This window comes from Myotis lucifugus, unplaced genomic scaffold, assembly GCF_000147115.1.
Source record: "Myotis lucifugus unplaced genomic scaffold, Myoluc2.0 scaffold_183, whole genome shotgun sequence".
Taxonomy (NCBI): Eukaryota; Metazoa; Chordata; class Mammalia; order Chiroptera; family Vespertilionidae; genus Myotis; species Myotis lucifugus.
The window spans coordinates 371,218-380,370 of record NW_005871231.1 but is presented as its reverse complement, the minus strand read 5'-3'; the positions used below and the strand labels follow the sequence as shown (position 1 = coordinate 380,370).

At 40.5% G+C, this 9,153-nt stretch overlaps 1 long non-coding RNA gene across 1 annotated transcript; it reads right to left on the bottom strand.

Annotated features, from left to right (window-relative positions):
• Window positions 1-333: 333 nt before the first annotated feature.
• LOC111827546 lies at window positions 334-1,903 on the bottom strand. Its single transcript, XR_002831158.1, has 3 exons — window positions 1,795-1,903; window positions 1,546-1,658; window positions 334-1,433 (listed from the first exon to the last, which is right to left on the bottom strand). It is a non-coding gene; the product is annotated as an uncharacterized LOC111827546 (long non-coding RNA).
• Between the last annotated feature and the right edge of the window lie 7,250 nt (window positions 1,904-9,153).

Here is a 9,153-nt window from a genome sequence, read left to right as displayed (position 1 = left end):
TATAAGTTCTTTATAAATTTTGGATATTAGCCCTTTATCAAATGTATCATTGGCAAATATGTTCTCCCATTCAGTAGGCTCCCTTTTTATTTTGTTGATGGTTTCCTTTGCTGTGCAAAACCTTTTTAGTTTGATATAAAGGGATTAATAAAAAACTAATAATAATAATACTAATAAACGCATAGACACAGACAACTGCATGCTGTTTTTGTTTTGTTTTGCAAAATCAATGAGGTGTTTTAATCTTTCATGACAAAGAAACTTATCATAAAAATATTTGCATATATATACATATATACACACACATATATATGCAAACTGTGGATTAAAAAAAAATACCAGTGGAGTAACTACGCAGCATTGGCATCTAACTATCAATAGAGATTCTTATGACACTTTAATTAGCTTAAGGGAATTTCAGTGCAATGCAGGTATGTGGAACAGGGTGGGGCAGGGACATATAGGGAACAGGCGTGAGTACAACATCCTGTCACCTACTGTCTCTAAGATGTCATACATGGGCACCCCTCCTTGCAGTAGTATATCCTGGGGCTGAATCTGCATTCCACAGTCTTCACTCAGGAGACATCTCAGTTGAGTGGGGCTGAGGCAGTGAGTGATACTCCACAGCTCACAAGGGCTCTGGGTTCCTGCAGAGGGAATTGACCTAAGGGTCTTTATGCTTTGCCTGAAGCCAGTACTTTAGGGTGGGACACACACTGGTAAGCTGACACCTTAGCACAAGTTAATTAGCATCTGTATCTTGGCCCAGTGACTGACTCAACAGTGAGAACAACAAACTGTCAAACCAATTGAAATAGAGAAGGAGTGAGGGAAATGTACAAAGGAAAGGGTGGAAGGAGAATTTTTATAACTTACCATGATGCTAGCCTTACAAAATGTTTACGAAAATATATGCATTTTATATTTCTAAGGCAGTGTAGAAAGTCTAATTCAAATAATTAGCTGAGTTAGTGTCTAGACTATGCAGTTGTAACAAATGAACCCCCAAATCTCAGGGAAGGGGATAGGACAGATAGAAGAGGTCATAGGAGAACAGGGGGGATAAATGGTGATGGAAGGAGGGAGACTTGACTTGGGGTGGTGATCACACCATACAATATACAGATGATATACTATAGAACTGTACACCTGAAATATATATAAATTGTATTAACTAATGTCACCCCAATAAATTCAATTAAAAAGTTTTTAAAAAATCAAAATAAAGAAAATTAGAAAAAGAGAAGGTGGTTAATAAACATCTCAGAGTTCTTTCCAGATGGAAAAAAAAAAGATTTTTTTCCCCTAAATTCCCCTTAACTTGTCGCTATTTGGCAGAAGTAGTCCAAATAAGAGCAGCATGTTTCAAAGGAGCCGGCAGGTAAGAGAGCAGATAGCAAGACGCAGCCTCCCGTCTCAGCGGACAGGTGCTGCGAACACAGATGTTCAGGGAGTGAAGGGCAGCCACTTGTGATAATGTATTGCATCATTTCTTCGACCTCAAGATAAAAGCAAACAAGAGGAGCAAAATGTGCGGCTCACCGGGCTGTAAAAATGAAACCTTCCACGCAGCCCTGATCTGTCGCAGGAATTCTGTCTCTGCCAGAGAGACTGGGGATTTCCGTCAGGATGCCAGCTGGGCCTCACCCTGGATGCTTTTGGAAGGAAAAGAAATAAAATTAAGGACTATAAGAGAGGGTTTAAAATTTAATTTAATTTAGCTAAAACAGCAAGTCACATTCACTGAGCTGTTCCAATCTTCTGAGAGGATACAGAAAAATGAGCACTTACCCAGTTTCCACCGAGAAAAACTTTGTGTGTGTTCTGTTACTGATGCTCACAGCAGCTGCAAGAGGATGAGTAATTATTGTCCCCATTCTCAGCTGAGGACAGCAGAGCTTGGCAAGTTTATATCACTTGCCCAAGGTCACATAGCTAGGCTGCAGTAGGGCCAAATCTAAATCCACGTCTAATTCGGAGGTTCCCATCATTCTCTACTCCTCATTCCTCACTACAGTAGTCCCCTTACCTGTGGTTTCACTTGCCTTGGTTTTAGTTACCCACAGTCAACTGGAGTTGGTACATATAAACAAAAAATTCTAGAAATAAACAGTTCATACGTTTTAAATTGCTGCTCTAAGTGGTGTGATAAAATCTCCAGCACTCTTGCCCTGGATGTGAATCATCCCTCACTGAATCTCCATGCTGTCACACCCCTATCCATCATTCACTTAGTAGCCTGCTTTGTTATCATATCAACTGTCCTTGTTGATATGATGTCCTTGTTGATTTTACCTCATAATTGCCCCAAAAGTGGAAGAGTCCTGATGCCCACTATTTGGATTTGCCAAAGAGAAGCTTAACATGCTTCCTTTCAAAAAAAGAATAAAGTTCTCCACTTAATAAGGAAACACAAAGCCACATGCTGAGCTCTCTCGGATCTATGGTAACAACAAATCTTCTATCCATAACATCATGCAGAAGGAAAAACAAATCTGTGCTAATTTTGCTGTCGCACTTTAAATTGCGAAAGTTAACAACCACAGTGGCTTTGGATCTTCACCTTAGACTGACCACAACTGTCTAAGTTGCATCATGTCAGTCTCATGCTACCCAGTCCTGCTTCCTCCTGGCTATTCCCTTTAGGAGATTCTAGATCTGTTTTGTGGTCGGAAGGCTTTCCTTGCCCAATCCTGCTTCCTCTCTCTTTATCTTTCAAAGCCTCCTATGGGTTCTGAGTATCTACTTCTGTGAATGGACACAGTACCTAAATGCCATGCTGCTCCAGGTCTGAGGTCTTGAATCACTGCTATCTATATTCATTTCCTGCATAAGCCCACTGAGTGTATTGAGTATTAATGTCACTTCAATGTTGAAGACTCACATTTGTGATTCCAGCCACCAGCAGTCTTCTGACCTCAGACACATGTGCCTAATCCCTACTCAACATCCCCATTGGCTATTCAATAGGAATTTAAGGCTTAAGTGTTCAAGTCCATACTCTGATCTTTTTCCTAAGCCTATCCCTTTTCCTATCTTTCTCATCTCAATAATTACTCTATATCTATAGTTGCCAAGAGCAAATATGCTAGAGTCATCCTTGATTTCTCTCATAGCCCACACTAATGCATCAGCAAATCCTGTGGGTTCCACCTAAAAATGCATACAGTACCTTACCAGTTCTCATCTGCTGCACCAGGACAACATCATTTCAAGCCACTAGTCATGTCCTCTTATATAGATTATTGCAATAGCCTCCTATTTGGACTTTATATATCTACCCTTGACCTATTCAAACTTTTCACACAGCAGTTGGAGTACCCTTTAGAAAGACAAAGGCTGTATGATATCACTTATGTGTGGAATCTAAAAGGCCAAACTCATAAAAACAGAATAGAATGCTGGTTATAGAGACTAAGGGAGTGGTGGAACAGGACAGATGTGGTTTAAAGGCATAAACTTCCAACTAATAGTAAATAAATTCTGGAGATTTACCCCTGAACCCGCTGGGATTGGACCCCAGCATTGTATTATATCATCAAACTTGCTAAGAGACTAGATCTTATTATTCCAACCACACATACAAAAAATGATTAGGTAGCATAAAAGAAGTGTACAATGGCAATTATATTATAATCTATAAATGTTGCATACCTTAAATTTATACAATGAGATATATATTTCAACAAAAATTTAAAAATAAAGACATAATTCTCAAAATAACCTATAAGACCCCATGTTACTTGGCCCCTTCTCCACAGTTTTTCCCTCTTGTTCACTCATTTCTTTTATTCTAACCACATGGACTTCACTGCTGATCCCCAAATACTGAAACCTGTCCTTACCTCAGGACTTCACGTGTGACAGTCCTTTGCCTATAAATTTTCTTCCCCCGATAACTGAAGGGCTCTCTTACCTCCTTCACATCTCTGCTCACATGTCCCTTGTCAGTGACATCTTTCCTAAGCTCTGTATGCAGAATTGCACACCCAGTGCCTCCTTTTCCTTTCCCTATTATCCTTCTCTTAGCTCTTAAAATCTAGCATAATTGATTTTCGTCTCACACCTCTTATTTTCAGGAGGAAAAATTTATACTTATTGTATTCCCTATTGGATTCCTAATACCTATTTCAATATCTTTTATGTGGCAGAAACCCAATAAATGTCTTGTATATAAATTAATGAATTAGGATAATAATAATGCTGACCACATAAAGAGGTTGTGATCTCTGATAATTAATGTAAATTATTTAGTCCAGTTCCTGGCACAAAATAAGTACTCAACAACCATAAGTTTGTGTTAATAATATTAGCAAGTTTTAATCATGGCTGCCTTAGCAAAGGTGAACACTTCAGTAGCAGCCTCCATTCTGGAGACAAATTTGACATCAATGATCAGGTGTGACCCACAGAATCTAAACATCTCTCTATACATCTCTTTGCTTGGATTCTTGAATAAAAATACTTTAAGATAACATCCCATGTTGGTGAAAAATGACTATAATTAAATTACAAATGAGAACTCTACTATTTTGTAAATGAATGCATTGTACTATAAATACTGCACAGTAGCTTTCTTGTGTAAATGTCATTCTCTTCATAATGTGAACCATTTTGGCCAGGAGTAACTGCAAGAGGAAACTCTGGCTTGCCTGGATTTTTCCTCTTCATTGCCTACGTTTTGGGACTTTTTGTCTTTTTTGAACAAATATTTTTGGAGTGCCTGCTGTGTTGAGGCACACTGTGCTGGGCAAATAGGAATGAGGCTTGGTTCCTGTCTTCAGAGAGCCCACCCCTATCAGTGAAAGGGGATAATTAAGTAAGGCATTGAAGGGAGGTGTTAGACTAGGTGCAGGAAGTACAGGATGCATATGATGGAAGAAACTTAGCTTACAGTGGAGAAGATGGGAAAAGATCACGCTCTGCTTCTCACAAGAAGAGGTGATATTTAAGATGTGTGAAGTTCTCCTGGTAAAGATTAAGTTGTCCTGGCGAAGGGAAGGGTGGTTCCAGGAGGAGGGGATTATGTAAAATGACTCAGAGCCTGGAGAGAACATTAGGCCTCCAAGTTTTCAAATTCTGAAAGATGTTTTGGCAGCAAAGCCAAGCTTCCCTGCTGTGTCACATGAACAGCTTGTCCACAATGAATAGAATTTCTTATAGTCTTAGTAACTGCAGAAAATCCTTAAACTTTCTTCAATACATGCTCAAAGTTCCCTTCACATTTTAATAAAGATTTTGTTTTTCTACAGTACACTCTTAAAATGTCTCCTGCTCACTTGTAAACCCCGGCTAGAGGTCTCTCTCTGTCATTGAAGTTCTTGGGTTCTCTGTCTCTCTCCATTCCAAGGGCCTTCAGCTGACCTTGGGCTTGGTATACTGATCTTGTTACTGGGCTGGAGCAGATCCTCTTCATAGAAAGAGTAACTCCCAATGGAGACAGAGTTGAACATAGACCTTGAATGTAGGCAGGGCATGGGACCTACTGCCTTGAATGTAGGCAGGTCCTTGAAGGGACCTTCTGCTACCAGTCCTAAGCTAGGTACTGGGTAGACTAGATGATGAACAATACAATAAAAAAATGCAAACTGAGAGGGTTACCTAAAGAATATAATAGAAAATAAAAAATGGAGAGACCATCGCAATCAGAAAGGCAGCCCATGTCAAGAACGGTTTGAACTGGATTGTGCAGAATGAGTAGGGTCCTGATAGAGGGATAACAGCTGGATAATCCAACAGAGAGGGGAGGTGGTGGGATGGGAGGTCTAGAGCCAGGGCCAGGCTGTTGAACCTGCAATTAGTGTTCTAGGGATGGGAATAGACCCTCTCTGCTTGCAAACGTAGCCACATTTGTTCATTCACATGGGGCATGGTTGTAAACACCTAGGATTCTGCAATCTTTTAGGATAGAATTTTCAAGGAAACAAAAGAAAAAAGAACCCCACAATGTTGAAAGGGTAAAGGCATGAATCATAATTGTCAGCTATTTTACAGTTTAAGCTATTTAAGTTTGAAGCTGGAGAAATTACAGGCATAAGTGCTTAAGTATCTCTGGTTGACACTTAATTAACCTCTTTTGCCATTTTCCATCTAGGGAAATTGAAAAACATTTTCATAGTCCAACAAAAACTTAGTTTATAAAAGAATTACACAAATTTGAAAGTCACTCATAATAATCTTTCAAAACATGTGATTTTTGCAGCTGAATCAGGCCAAGTCGTGTTTATTCCCTATCAGTCCTCGTTATCTCGGCATCGCTCTCTTCTTAATAAGATTCAGACAAAGCCTAGTCTTCCGGGGCAAAAGTGAAAACCCACAGTGATTTAAAAAGGATTTTCTCTAATCAGGCCACATCTCATTAGTTGTGATTCTTTCTTTTAGATTCTGATGTTTGCAGATGCTTTTGTGGGAACCTTATTTAAAATATGTGCTCCCGAGTGAATACCCGCCTCTTGTGCAGACTATTTTTCCTCTATCTTTCTGAGTTGGAGAAGAGGATTTATTTATTCAGCTTAAGCAAAATCTCATTTTGTTTTAAGAAAAGAAAAAGATTATTTCCCTTTTTCTCTCCCCCCCTTTGAAAATAATAAGACAATGCTAGATTTGCCTAAACACAATTACAGACAGAGGCCATGCCACTGAATTTTCATTTTGATGATGGTAAATGACATCACCTAGCCTCCTTGGCACTCAAAATAATGAGATTTTTATACCTCCCATGATAATTGGTCACCAAAAAGGAGTCACTTTTGTATCAGTCAGGTTGAGCTGGGTTGTGCTGCAGTAACAAATAAGCTTTCCAATCATGATGGCTTCACACAATAGAAGTCCATTTCTTCCGTACATAAAATCTATTGTGGTTTGCTTTGGATGCTTCTCCATCTAGGAACTCACAGATTTAAGCTCTCTTCATCTTATAATATAGCCACCTTAATATGTTTCTCCTAAGGTCACTTCACACAGGGAGAATGATCAGGAAGAAACACGCTGGCTGGTAACTGCCTCAGCCTGGAGGTCATTCTGTTTCCGATTCTTAAGAGTCACCTGGCCTCAACGCAAGTGCAATGGAGAGTGGGAAATGAGGGGAACACATGGAATATTTGGTAAGCAATAACCACCTCTGTCTCAATTACATGATTGACGGCATTCGGTTCTATGCTAGGCCAAGTTCAGAAGAGGCACATGGACAGCATGGACTTTTCAGCATACTGAAATCATGGTCCAGGAGTGACGTGGAGTGCAAAGTATATATGTTCTGGAAGCAGTAAAATTACTGCCTGGCCTGCCACTTTGCAGCCAGCAGACCTTTGGCAGATCTCACAGACACTCTGAACTGCAGTGTCTTCATCTATAAAGTGCAGAGAACACCAACAGAGCAAGGCAGCGGAGAGGGTCAGAGTAATGACTGTTAAGCACCCAGAAAAGGGTCTAGCAACTGCTGCCCATTCAATTTTTAAAGTAGCAATTATTATTATTGTATTTCAGGGAAAATAATAAAATGGGAATATCATTATCATCATCACGCCAAATAATTAAATAGTTACATTTAATTGACCCAAAATAATGGAAACAATTTGGAAATGGAAGCCTCTCTGAGACTTCCTGGCTGAGTTCAGAATCAGCTTTAACCCTGGATTTAGTTTACTTTTAGCAGAAAATGTAATATATTATTACCTTTAGAATTTCTCATTTCAGATGGAAACAAAATTGAGCTTTTAGAGTAATTGCAAAATTTTTAAAGGGACCTCCGTGAAAGCAGGGGGGTGAGTTTCCATGGCAATATCTGAACAACAGGCAGGGAAGGGGAGGAGGGATGGAGACAGTTAATGAGCACTTACATGATGTTAAGCAGCGGGTCTGGCACTTTACATCCAATATCTGCTAAAACCCAGGCAAATGCTGTGCGGTCAGTAGATGGTCACGGTTTTACCGAAGAACACACCGGCTCCACGGGACTGAGACTCGGCTCAGCCAACCATGAGGCTGTGGCCGGAGTGGGACGGGGGTGACCCGCCTTTGCCTGCAAGTTGCCAGGCTTTCTCTGCACATTGTCACTTCTACTGCTCAATGTCCAGTGCTTCGTGGCCTTTCTCGGAGCTTCTCCCTCTCCAGCCTGAGTCTCCCAGCACAGGAGGCCCCGCTCTCCTTCTGACAATAGAATAAAGTGCCTTAATGCATGGCTTTGGCTACTTGTAGAGTAAAAAGCCCATGATAAAAACCTGCGAGTGTGGTGGAAGAGCGAAGTCGCCATGCAGATCCATCCCTTGAGGACCAGCTGGGCGAGATTCATCCAAGGACGTCAGGGCTAGGGGAACACTGGCCGAGGAGCAGGATACCTGCGTGGTCTCCCAGGGTCTCCCCACAGACTGGTGTGAGTTGAAAGGGGGGAAGCAGTAACGATACGGAGGTGAAAGCGATGGCATTTGTGTGATCAGAATTAGCCTCAGCAGTGAGAGCTGATGGGAATCACCTGCCCCGTGACGCAGGGAAGGAAACACGGTCAAGGACCAGCTTTGCGGCTGGGAGGCATATCACCTGCATCTAATTATGAGAGAAACCAAACAAACCCGCGCTGAAGGAGCACTGTGAGGAGCCTGCATGTTTCCGGGTCAGTGCAGGGAAGTCCGAAAGACGGAGAACATTTCAGATTAAAAGAGATTAAACAGACGTGGCTACTGAACGGACCAGATTCTGTAAAGGGCATTATTGGGACATTTGGCAAATATGGAATATTGGAAGGTACGTTAGATAAAAGTATTGTAAGGGTGTTAAATTTCCTAAATGTTATGGTATTGTGGTTGACGATATTCTTTTCTTTTTTAAAAAATTGTTTTCGAGTTCAGTTGACCTTCAATATCAGTTTCAGGTGTACAGCACAACGGTTAGACGTTTATATAATTTACAATGACCGCCCCCCCCATAGGTCTAGTACCCACCTGGCACCATTCGTAGTTATTACAATATTATTGACTATAGAGAATATTTTTAGTCTTAGGAATTGAAATATTAACTATTAAAAGGGAAGAATGATGTCACCTACTTTCAAATGATTCAAAAAAACAAATAATCATTTTAGAATTTATAATGTGCACATACATACATGTATGTAGATATATGGGTCTACGTAAAATGTGTGTGTGTGTGTGTGTG